The sequence below is a fragment of the Miscanthus floridulus genome, chromosome 9 (genome assembly GCF_019320115.1).
Source record: "Miscanthus floridulus cultivar M001 chromosome 9, ASM1932011v1, whole genome shotgun sequence".
Lineage (NCBI taxonomy): Eukaryota > Viridiplantae > Streptophyta > Magnoliopsida > Poales > Poaceae > Miscanthus > Miscanthus floridulus.
This window is the reverse complement of record NC_089588.1, coordinates 83,880,585-83,892,679: the sequence shown is the minus strand read 5'-3', so window position 1 is coordinate 83,892,679 and position 12,095 is coordinate 83,880,585. Positions and strand designations below refer to the sequence as shown.

The window sequence follows — 12,095 nt, the reverse complement described above, 5'->3', positions numbered from 1 at the left end:
CATAGCACTGCCGGCTCAAGTACTAAGCCGATAGTGTTGCCCAAATCAACACTACCGGTTGCAACCATGAATGGGCAGTGATCATGGGAATATCACTGCTAGCTTGGGTGATGAACCGGTTCACAATATTATCAGTTGGCACCACGAACCGGCAGTGTTGTTCGACTCAATACTATCGGTTGGCACCACGAACCGGCAGTGTTGGCTCAACAAAACACCGATAGTGAAGGTTGTTATCACTACCGGTTTAAAAAAACCGGCAGTGACAGGACCGGTACATCACTATCGATTTGGTACTGCCGGTTCAAATTATGGCAGTGATAGACGGATTTTGAATCGGCAGTAAAGGACGATTCGGTATATCAGCTGCTTGCTTCTTCACCGATTCACTGGCAGCACATATGCTATGTATAGCATGCAAGGTTTAAAATAGCGGGCTATTGCAAATAGCGGCATCTTTTTTCCAGAAGCTATAAAGCTATAGCGCAGCTATAGCGGAGCTATGACAGATAGCGGGTTTTAAGAAAACCATAAAAAATCAAGTAATTATTTCATAAAAACACAAGAATCGTGAAAATTACTGAACACAAATATGTTTTCAAGGCTTTAGGAGTCTAGGGAATATTATTTAATATGGCATTATAGCACAATTTGTGAGACTCAAGTGTTCAATTTTCTAAAAGATCAACTTAACAGGAAAAAATAAATATATAATAAGTAGATTGTCAATCTAAAAGCTAAAGTTGAAATAGCAGCGCTATTTTAAAGTCACAGCTAATCAATTTAGCGACGTTAAAGCATAATATAGTGGTTATAAATGACATAGCGGAAAAATAGAAATAGCGTAGCGGGAGCTCTCTCCAGAGGCTATAGCGGCGCTATAGCGTTGCTATAGCCCGCTATTTAAATCCATGATAGCATGTCTAAGTGTATATCAAGTGTATAGTAAAATTAAAGCTACGTAGCTAGAGAGTCAAAACATCTTATAATTTAGAATGCACAGAGAGAATAATATAATACAAAGCAAAGTCACATCTAATAAAGAAAATCACCCTACATCAATTATAATTAATAATCAACGATCGATGATGAATGCAATAAGATACCATACATACATTGAACCAATTCCGGGCTGTGCCTCGATCAGGTCAGTGAATTCCAAAGATCTTTTATATATGCGAGGAAGCCGGCGATGACGACGTACGGCCACAGAGCCAGGAGGGTGATAACCACGGAGGAAATCGCAACCTGGAGGCATACTGCGTACCACCCACGCCTGTTGAGAAGCGCCCGCTGGTCCTTGATCAGTATCCACGTGAACCCAGCGATGTCAGCCACCAGGAAACTTGTGAACACCCATGTGAGGACAGCAGCTGCGCGAGCAACCGGAGCCAACACCGCGTAGGTGCCGAATGCAAACGCAGCAGCGAGGCTCCGGGCGGAGCTGTTGAGGAACCAAATGGATACGAGGAGGCCCTCTTGCGCATGTGGAGGCTGACGGTGGACACTCCGGCGAACATGACGCTGAAGGTGGAGATGGCGGAGCAGAGAGCCGCCAGGTTGTTGGCCACGACCAATGCCTCGAAGGAGTACACCTTGACGAGCTCCGGTGTGCCTGCTGGCTGTTTGTTATCATCGCCAGTACTGTATCCTCCAGGAAACTGGAAAGCTGCGGCGAATGAGGTCGTTATGATGAGCACTGAAGCGATGCCAATGGTCGCTGTGGAATCTTTGATCTTCTCTGCCTCCTTCTCTTCGTTTGGTTGTTTAGGGTCTTCGTCCTCCTCGCCACGTGGGCGAAAACCAGGTCTAGCACCGGCAGCCCTTAGCAGATAGAGTATCCTAACTTCTGGGTCCTGAAAAGTGACGAAAAACAGGGAAACCTCGACTCACACAGCCTACTTGTACGTTAATTAATTATGATTTATGCTATATATCTGTTGACAATTTTTTCTAATTTCTATCTGTTGAATTATGGGCCCTTCATTTTTTGCTTTAGGATTCGTGCAGCTTCTCGGACGTATACACTCTCACTAACGGGTCCAAAACGGCGCCTATCGAACCCGTGAGCCTGTTATTTTTCACGAACTTTTCCCCCAATCACGTCTTGTCCCTGCGCGGTCGCTCAGGCCATTCAGCTCTTATTATAAATCCAAACAAAATATCATTTCATGTGCAAACACATTACATTTTTAAACATGAGATTTTTTTATAATATACTCCTACAACATTTTTTCTCTTCTTCTTTCTATGTATCTCTCATACATGATCATTGTTTTTAGGGCCAACTGCATTACTACCCTCGTTTTCAACTCTAAGTGCACATTTGCCCCTATTTTTTCTAAAGTTTGCAGATGTGCACCCTTTTTTGAATCGAAGCTTCCCCTTGGCCCTATTCCATGAAAGAAACTTAACGGTGTTAAGTGAAGGCTAAACAGACACAAATGCCTTTGGCATAAATGATCCAATAATAATATGATTTTTTTATTTGCAATCTTATTGTGGATATAGTTTGGACAAATGACAACAAACACTAGTAGAGAAACGACCTTTCATCCATGGCCAATAAGTATTTAGTCCCGGTTTAAAAATTGCAACCGTGGCTAAAGGGATGACTGGACCTTTAGTCTCGGTTTGTAATACAAACTGGGACTAATTCTACCCTTTAGTCCCGGTTGTAACGGTTACCGAGGTGTGTCAGAGGCACGTCAGTGCGAGAATCTTTAGTCCTGGTTTGAGACATGAACCCGGACTAAAAGTGTGACTTTTAGCCCCGGTTTGAGACACGAACCTGGACTAAAGGTACCTTTAGTCCCGGTTTATGTCTCAAACCCGGACTAAATGTGTCTTCAAACTGAATTTAAAAGGAAAGCGTATCTTATCTAAGTTAGATGTGTGGTGGTAGGTGAGATGATAACGCGTGCAAGAGCTGAAGTGGAAGGTCGTAGGTTCGAATCTCCACAGCTACAACTTTTTTTACCCAATAAACACCTCTACTCCCGGTTGGAGGAACCGGGACTAAAAATAAGACCTTTAGTCCCGATTGCATAGTCCCGGTTCCAAAACCGGGATTAAAGGGGGTTGAGAACCGGGACTACAGCTAGGTTCTCTACTAGTGAAATATTTTGTGTTAAATGTTGAAATGTAATATTTTGCTAGCATGACATGATACAAGTTAATATTTGGAAAGCGCGCCAATGTATGACACTACGAAATATATTTTCATAATGTGTTTATCTGGTGTTATAGATATTGATGCTCTTTTATATAAATTCAGTTAAATTGTAGGCTTAAAACAACTATAAGCATTATTAGTTTATTTAGGGACCGAGGAAGTAGATAGACAGATACACACTAGGTTGTATATATATAGTTAGATATGTAGACTACAGCAACGTACCAATGCAAATAAAAGCCCTGGAGGCCTCGTCATCCTTGCAAGATCCAGCGCGCTGTTTTCCCTTCGTTGTTTTGTAGATTTAACCGAACTTGTCTGTACCTAATGAAATGATACATAGTCCTGTAGCTCCGAGATTTGGCAGCGTAGTGTACCGCGGTGTTGCCTTGGTTGTCCTGCATATTCATGGTGGATGCAAACCTCTGCACAGCACGCGCGTCGTCCTTAGGGTTTCCTCGCAGAAAAGAAGCAATCCAGCAAACAAGACCATCGTAGCCGTTGAGGGCGGCAACGTGGAGAAAGGTCCTGCCCTCGGCATCTTGTAGCTGGGCGCAAGAGGGGCACTTTTTCAGCAACACTTCAATCACGGCAAGGTTGTTTCTCAAGGCTGCCACATGGATTGGAAATGATCCCTTCTTGTCGGACTGATATGCTGATGGTTCGTAAGCATCTAATAGAAGCTTGGCGGAAGTCCAGGTTCCCCAGGATGCGGCATAATGCAGTGGCGTGCTTCCGCTTGATCGGTCTCCTTGTTTAATAAGGCTCTGCTGCTGCTGGTTCCACTCTAGTAGCTTCTTTGTCATGCCTACAGTTAGTATTACAAAAATAAACTAAGACTGATGCAAAATGCTAGCTTCATATTATTATATAAACTCGCTCATCAACCTGTGCTCCTACCCACGTGCAAGAAACTTACGAGACATAAGCATAAGCTGTGTTCATGTTTAATACCTACAAGTAATAACAATTACTTCTACTCCCTCCATTCCAAATTATAAGTCGCTTTGACTTTTTTTTGTACATCTATTTTGCTATATATGTAGATATATAATGTATGTCTAGATACACAACAAAATAGATGTACCAAAAAAGTCAAAACGACTTATAATCTGGAATGGAGGAGGTATTAATTTGCACATTCTTTTTTCTTTTTACATTTTCTAACTCAATATGCATATATATACAACTCTGTAATCTCTATTGAGTCACAATAAACTTATAAATTATCGATTTAAATGTTTTCATCCATATACATAGTTTTTCCATACATCTTTAATATGCATTTAGTTGTAATCTTAGATAGGGTTATTATTGTGGCTATTGTTATAGCCCATGTCTTATAACGTTGTAAATCTATATATTTTGATTTTGATAAAGTTATTAGTTGCTTTAATTTTTATCCCCAAGTTAACTAATTTGAAACTCTCTTGTTTTGTATCTTTGATTGACTATCAATTGTATTTTACTAAATATAAAGATTTTAGTTCATCGACTGCACTCTTAAGTACTACGATATAACATAAACAAACATTTAAATCTACTCCAAGTCAGCTGAAAATCAGTGGTAGAGCTTCAAGCAAGATCTAGTATGGAGGTAGCGGTACTAACATCAAGATAATATTAATATATGAAACTTATAATTACTGTTTATTCTAAAGTATTCTCAAAGACTAGCTACGTCAAAGCCATCTTTGTTCTGCACTATCAATCACCCCCACCTCCCACACATACGCCTACACACACACTTCTCAAGATATTGATTTTTTCACATAGTAAGATTTGGAGTATCTTAAATGAGTATATATACAAATATACCAAAACTAATAAATGAGAATGCAACCATATGCATGATGGTTTATTGAAGATGAGAGTAGTTATACCCGGGAGTAGAAAAAATGCATCGTATATATTTACACCAAAATTTGGGAAGGAGAATATGAAACTCGAAGCTTTCAGGATTGTGTCATGAAGGAATCGATTGCGTAAGGTTCGATATTAGCTGATTCAGGTGCGGTACTGGGATCGGCTCTTTTTGGATGACATCAGCAGATAACGTCAATGGACTATGGTACGGATGGTGTCGGAGAAAATATATGTCGGACTCTACAAAAATAAAAAAAAATTAGGGTCCAAATTATTTTTAAGTTAGGAATATTTTCTTTTATTCCAAGAATTGTAATGAATCGTATTTGAGTAGGATTCATGTTTAGGTTCCGGGTATAAATATTGGACTCCGGTTATTGTACAAAAAATGAACAATCAATCAATACAATTACTTTTCAAACTTCATGCCAACCCTAGGAGTAGGAGTACTGTAGAAACTCGGTGAGTTCTTCAAAACAGGGATGCATCGTATATATAGTTATTATGCTTGACGGTTTATTGAAGATGAGAGTAGCTATACCCGGGAGTAGAAAAAATGCATCGTATATATAGTTATTATAAAAATAATTCATTAACTTGCATGCTTATTTATACGTTGATTGAGGCAGATTTAGTTTTCTTTTTATATTGGCATGTAATTTAGAGTCAAATTAGAAGGGTAGCCTAATATTATCTTCTATAATAAGATGTGGGTATTTTAGATGCTATGGATTACTTTGCATTATCTTTTATAATAACATATGTCGGTAATTTATATATAACTAGCAAACATGTCTGTGCGTTGCAACGGAAGAAAAAGAAAAACTATCAAGCGTTTAACTTGTTCGTTGTATCTTATTGCACAAGTGCAGTGGCCTGAATAACTTAATTTCTGTAGGTGTTACTTTTGATGTGGTGAGTGGTTGTCGCAACAATCACAAACGCACGGGCTCGTTAATGGAAACAAGGATGGCAATGTTAAATATCTATTTACTTTTTATCTTTCTATATAATTAAAAAGCTATTATCTATTTATGTTGATCATGATATCTATAATATAAGGTAATATTGACAATATCCTATGAATTATTGATTGAATTAAAAACAACCTACATTTTTTCCATTGTAAAGAACAAAATATTTACTCGCAAAAGTATCGTAACTTTAGTTTGTATACTGACTGTCCATGTATTGGTAGAGTTAGATAGTAAGTTACGTGACTTCTTTTAAGGATCCATAAAAATATGTAACTTTAATATTTAGTTGTCGTGGCTCGGTTCCCAAATTTCATATATGTGGACGGTTCGTAGATTTGCACTGGTATGTGCAGACAGCTTAGAGAAACATTTATTTTGATTAGAATGGATGTGAAACCGCTCAAGATTTGAGTTTACATATTGATTAGTTAGACCATCGACTAATTCATGTCATATTAGTAATTTGTTTCTAATTAAAACCAACAATTTAATAGAAATATTTGTTTATATTAAGTAAAGGTCAAACTTTCAAAGACCCATAATATTGTATTTCTATTTATCTTTATAAGGAAAAGCAGAGTTATTTATCAAGGAAAAAAATAAAACACGGCAAGGGCATTACGGGAGGGAGGCAAGCACTTTCCTAACATGACTCTCATCCTCGCGGGAGGAGCCTCAGCAGAGCGTTTTTTAGGGTTGTTTGGTAGGGCTCCTTCCAGGCTCCGGCTCTAGCTCTTTCGTAGGAGCCCTACCATACAGATTAGATGGAGGAGCCGTTTTGAGCACTTTTTCAATGAAAAAAGGGGAGCCGGAGTCATTTTGGAGAAGCCACGCCAAAACAGCTCCAGCTCCTCCAAAGAAGCCTATGGAGAGGAGCCCTCCCAAGCACACCCTTACTCGTCCGTCGTTCCCGTTTTCGACCGCCCAAAGACTGCTCTCCGAAGGAAAGGAAAGGAAAGAAAAAATTGTTCCAAAGCTCCAAATCAAATAAAAAAGAGCTCTAAATCAAGTAAAAGACTGCATATGATTTTTCCTCCACACATGTTATTATGTTTGAGTCCATTGTTTAGGCGTGACCGAGAGGGAGTTGAGCCATGGGATTGAGGGGGGGTAATGTAAGATCTCGGCCGACGAAAGGCTCATATGACACGACGTATAGATCGAACGGTTATTAATGAGGGAGAGTAAGATCTCGGACGACGAAAGGCTCATATGAATTGGTATCAAGATCAAACGGTTATGAACGAGGGATAGCCCCTCCCAAAAAAACTTGCTCTTTTATAGTGTGATTTTAGAGGGTTTATTTTAAATTATCTTATGGAATGGCAAAAGTAGCTCATTTGGGCCTCTTAATTAATTAGTCAAACAAAGGAGTATGAACTGCGGTGAACCATTTAAAAGGTTTATGGACCTAAAAATTCTTTTAGAGTTGTTAATGGATGTAACCGAAACTTCCACGTAAGTTAATGGACCTGTGTATTTAAGGATATATACCGAAGCTTAACGGAGATATACCTAAGGAAAACAAGGACATCGTACGTGCAAGACAATGCAGAAGACACTTACGTTCGCACCTTACAACGGCAACGTGCATGGCGTTTTGTCCGTCTGGTCCAGAGTAAGATAGCTGGCTGTCCTTTTCGTACAGTTGCTCTGCAATATCATAGCGCTCCAGCAAGATGGCCAGGTACAACGGCGAGACGCCGTTGCGCGGGAAACGCGCCAGCTCGTCGTCCGTCGCCACCAGCACTCGCACCATTTCCGCGTCGCCCCAGCGGATGGCGTCATGTAGGACCGTCTCCCCTCGCCTGTTCTCCTTCCTCAGCACCACCTGCAGCACTGAGGCGCCGCCGCCGTCGTCTTGGCGTCTCGCCAGGTCGATGAGATGGGAGACCATCTTGGTGTTCCCGGCTCTAGCGGGCAGTGCAGGGGCGTGTCGCCCCGAGCGTTGCGCGCGCCCAGGAGGTGCTGGGCCTTGCTGCAGATCACCGTCGCGCTCATCATCAGGGGCTCATCTGCTGCGCCGCCGTCTCCACCGGACGACGACGACGACGACGACGCGACGACGTGGAGGACCGTGTCCGGCACATAGTGCACGCTGGCGTCCTCGATGTCGATGTCGACGGTGACTTGGGGTCCCAGTGCGCCTTCGTTGCTCATGAGATCATCTAGATTCTTCCAGTCGCCGCGCTTCGCGGCCAGTAGCAGCTCCGGGGGCAGCGGCACCGCCATGGAACTGGCCATTGCTAGCATTGATCACTCGATGACTATGCCGCGCGTCTATTCTCAATTATTGGCACTCGCAGCGTTTCTTCGTCTGTATGATGATGGGCACATGCATATATAGTTTGTCTGCAGCTGTCGGCCTGTGAAATGTATACTTCACTAAAGCCCGCTACAAAATTGTCCTGAATGTCTCTCCAATGGAGATATCGATTCTTTGCCTCCGGAAACACGCCACGATGAGCATAGAATTTTGTTCGGTGTGCAGTCGTATCCACTTGATGAAGCAAGGTATTTATCCATTGATTCCGTGAACATCAAGGCACGTTGTTCAGATGTAAAACCTAGGTCCATGAACTTTTTTTCCGCTCATCTAGGTCCATGAACTTTGTGACATCCTAGCCACCATTCAAAGCAGGCCATATAGGACTCTACTGCCTACGTAACCGTTGATGTAGCGCCACGTGAGCTCCTTTTTTTATTTCATAAATTGGTTGAAACTTTAAAAAAATGGTATAAAATCATAGAAAAATCATAAAAAGGAAAATTCAATTTTGCTAGACTCCACATGAGTAGATCTATGCAATACATATATAATACGGCATGCTTTAATTTAAAGTTTTTGCTGTAGCTATAGATCTGTTATGTGTTTAATTTATAGCCCCATCTTCTCTGATCCAATTGTGGTGAAATTATTATGGTAGGGTACTCATTGTATGCTTGACCAATTGAAAAAAATTTAGCTTCAGGGGAGCATGTATGGCTGAGTTATTGATTTACCTAGGTTTATTCTTGTTTAATAGTTAATAAATAGTTAACAAGGTGTAAAAATGGAAAAATGCGGTTCCATTGCCTTTTGATGATTTTGTTATGCATTTTGAACACTTAACATCACCATGTTATCACAGAAAATGTTGAGCTTTAGATTTATCTTTGCATCACATGCTTTCTTGCCATTAAAACTTGTTTTTATTATAGTAATTAATCTACTAATTCTGGGCATGTAAATTTTTTTTATAGTAGCTATGTTTTGTTATCATATATTATCCATAAAAATCTTAGCTTCAAATTAAATGTTTGGTACACCACCAAATAATAACTATTTATTAACTTTTAAACAAGCATAAACCAAATTAAATCAATAACTCAGTCATACTTGCTCCACTGAAACTGAAATTTTTATCATATAGCCAGCATACAATGAGTAGCCTACCATAAGAATTTCACCACAATTGGAGTAAAGAAGGTGCAGTTATGAATGAAACACCGAATAGATCTACAACTATATATAGCAAAAACTTTAAACTAAAGCATGTCATATTATATATCCGTTGCATAGATCTACTCATGTAGAGTCTAACAAAACTGGAGTTTCCTTTTTACAATTTTTCTATGACTTTATACTATTTTTCAAAGTTTCAGCCAATTTATGAAATAAAAAAAGCACATGGCGCCACATCAGCGCCATATCAGCGGCCACGTAGGCAGCAAAGTCCTATGTGGCCTGCTTTGGATGGCGGCTAGGACGCAGACAAAATTCATGGACCTAGATGAGCGAAAAAAGTTCATAGACCTAGGTGAGAAGTGAGAAAAAGTTTAAGGACCCACGGCATAATTTACTATAAAAAGCGCTATATATATAGGACCATATTCGAAGGCAAGAATCATATTCCAGTAGTGTTCCTACAAGAGAATTCTACTTGAAGAGTGTCGTCGCTACGTTATCAAAAAGCAGGTCACAGCAAGTTGTCACGATTCATATAGTAATAATGCACTATTCACTTTTTATTTCTGGAAACTGTCCTAAGTATCTTACATGTTGTTGGGTTCAAAAACTGTAACGCAAACGCTAACGTAATAAAAAAACAGGTAACGTTAATGAAGAAACAGATCACTTGATTTGTTTGTTTTCTCCACGGTAACGGAAACGGAAAGGGAAGATCTTGAGTGGGGCCCACGTCCGGGAAGATCTGGAGCGTAGAATACATGCAACCAGCCTACGTCCATTCTATTCCATTCATGAATGCATGCGCTCGGCATCCGCTTGCTTGAATGCGCCTCGTCAAGATGCGGAACAGAGCGGACGCGCCACAGGTATCGATTCGCGCTCTTACAGCAGGGGTAACAAATTCCTATAGGGCGGTATCTGATTATGGCGTGATTGGATTACGGTTGAACCGAAACAAACACGATCACACGTTATCTATTACCGACGTAATCGGATGACGCGTTACAAATCCGTGAAACAAACAGCTCGTTAGCCTCTTGCAGTGTGCGTGTAGTGGTGACTTTGTGTGTGTGTGTGTGTGTATATATATATATATATATATATATATATATATATATATATATATATATAGAACTACTATCCTGTAGCTGGCTACAGAATAACTTATTCTGTAGCCACTTTGAGTTATGATAATTACTATGTTAATTTTTATGAGATTATAGTAACTCCTTACTAAGTGGTTTCATATAATGTTATGGTAAATATCCCCATGTGTTATAGTAACCCAACTATCGTAAATATGTATTGACATTATGGTAAATTAGTATATAAAATTATAGTAAATGGAGGTGGCTACAGAATAACTTATTTTGTAGCCGGCTATTGAATAGCCTCTCCCTATATATATATATATATATATATATATATATATATATATATATATTATATATATATATATATATATATATATATATATATATATGCGCTATTTAATTTTCCTAAAAGTTATTAAATATAACCAAATCGAGAGTACTAAAAAAATCAAAGATAATTTCTCTAGATATGTAAAGGAAGGTTTATTTCAAGATAAAATATTCTTTGGGCATCTGCACTCACTACCGGAGACAGTCTCTTTGCCAATTGTCAAGTGGTTTGCCGAGTGTTGTTTTTCGGGCACTCGGCAAAGACGCCTTTGCCGAGTGTTTTTTTGACACTCGGCAAAGAGCTTCTTTGCCGAGTGTATTTTTTTTACACTCGGCAAAGAAGCTTCTTTGCCGAGTGTTTTTTTTACACTCGGCAAAGAAAATTTTAAAGTATATTTTGAAGCAGTAAATTAATTCAAATGAAAAAGTTTTCAACTACAAAGTTGTATAACTCATCAAGATGTACAATGTTTGTTTTGGTCTTTTCTTTATATGACAAAGTGAAAGTAAATTTGTTCACAAATCTAACATATCTCTACAAGAGAGATATATAAGATTTGTGAATAATGTTAGAACGACCATATCGGATGAACAGATGAGTAAACAACCAAAATAAACTTTGTATATCTCGAAAAGTTATGAAACTTTTTAATTTGAAATCATCTTGTCATGCAAAACTGTGTTTGAATTTTAAAATTTTAAAATTCGAACTTTTCAAACGACCTTGGATGAAAAAACAACCAAAATAAACTCTGTAGATCTCGAAAAGTTATAAAACATTGTAGTTGGTAACTTTTTGATTTGAAATCATCTTGTCATGCAAAACTGTGTTTGAATTTCAAAAATTTAAAATTTGAACTTTTCAAATGACCTCGAATGGAAAAACAACCAAAATAAACTCTGTAGATTTCGAAAAGTTATGAAACATTGTAGTTGGCAACTTTTTGATTTGAAATCATCTTGTCATGCAAAACTGCGTTTGAATTTCAAAATTTTGAAATTCAAATTTTGTAAACGACCTCGGATGGAAAAACTTCCTAAACTAAAAGTGTAGATCTTGAAAAGTTATGAAACTTTGTAGTTTATAACTTTTTTATTTGAATTCGTTTAGGGCCTCAAACAAGCAATTTACACTCGGTTTAGTATAATATGTTGGGAACTAAAACGGAATCCAAACACAAATGACAGTGTGGTGTAGTGGT

General features: G+C 38.9%; 1 pseudogene; it reads right to left on the bottom strand.

Annotated features, from left to right (window-relative positions):
- Nucleotides 1-1,143: 1,143 nt before the first annotated feature.
- Nucleotides 1,144-8,301, bottom strand: LOC136480190 (ankyrin repeat-containing protein At5g02620-like; annotated as a pseudogene).
- Nucleotides 8,302-12,095: the final 3,794 nt, after the last annotated feature.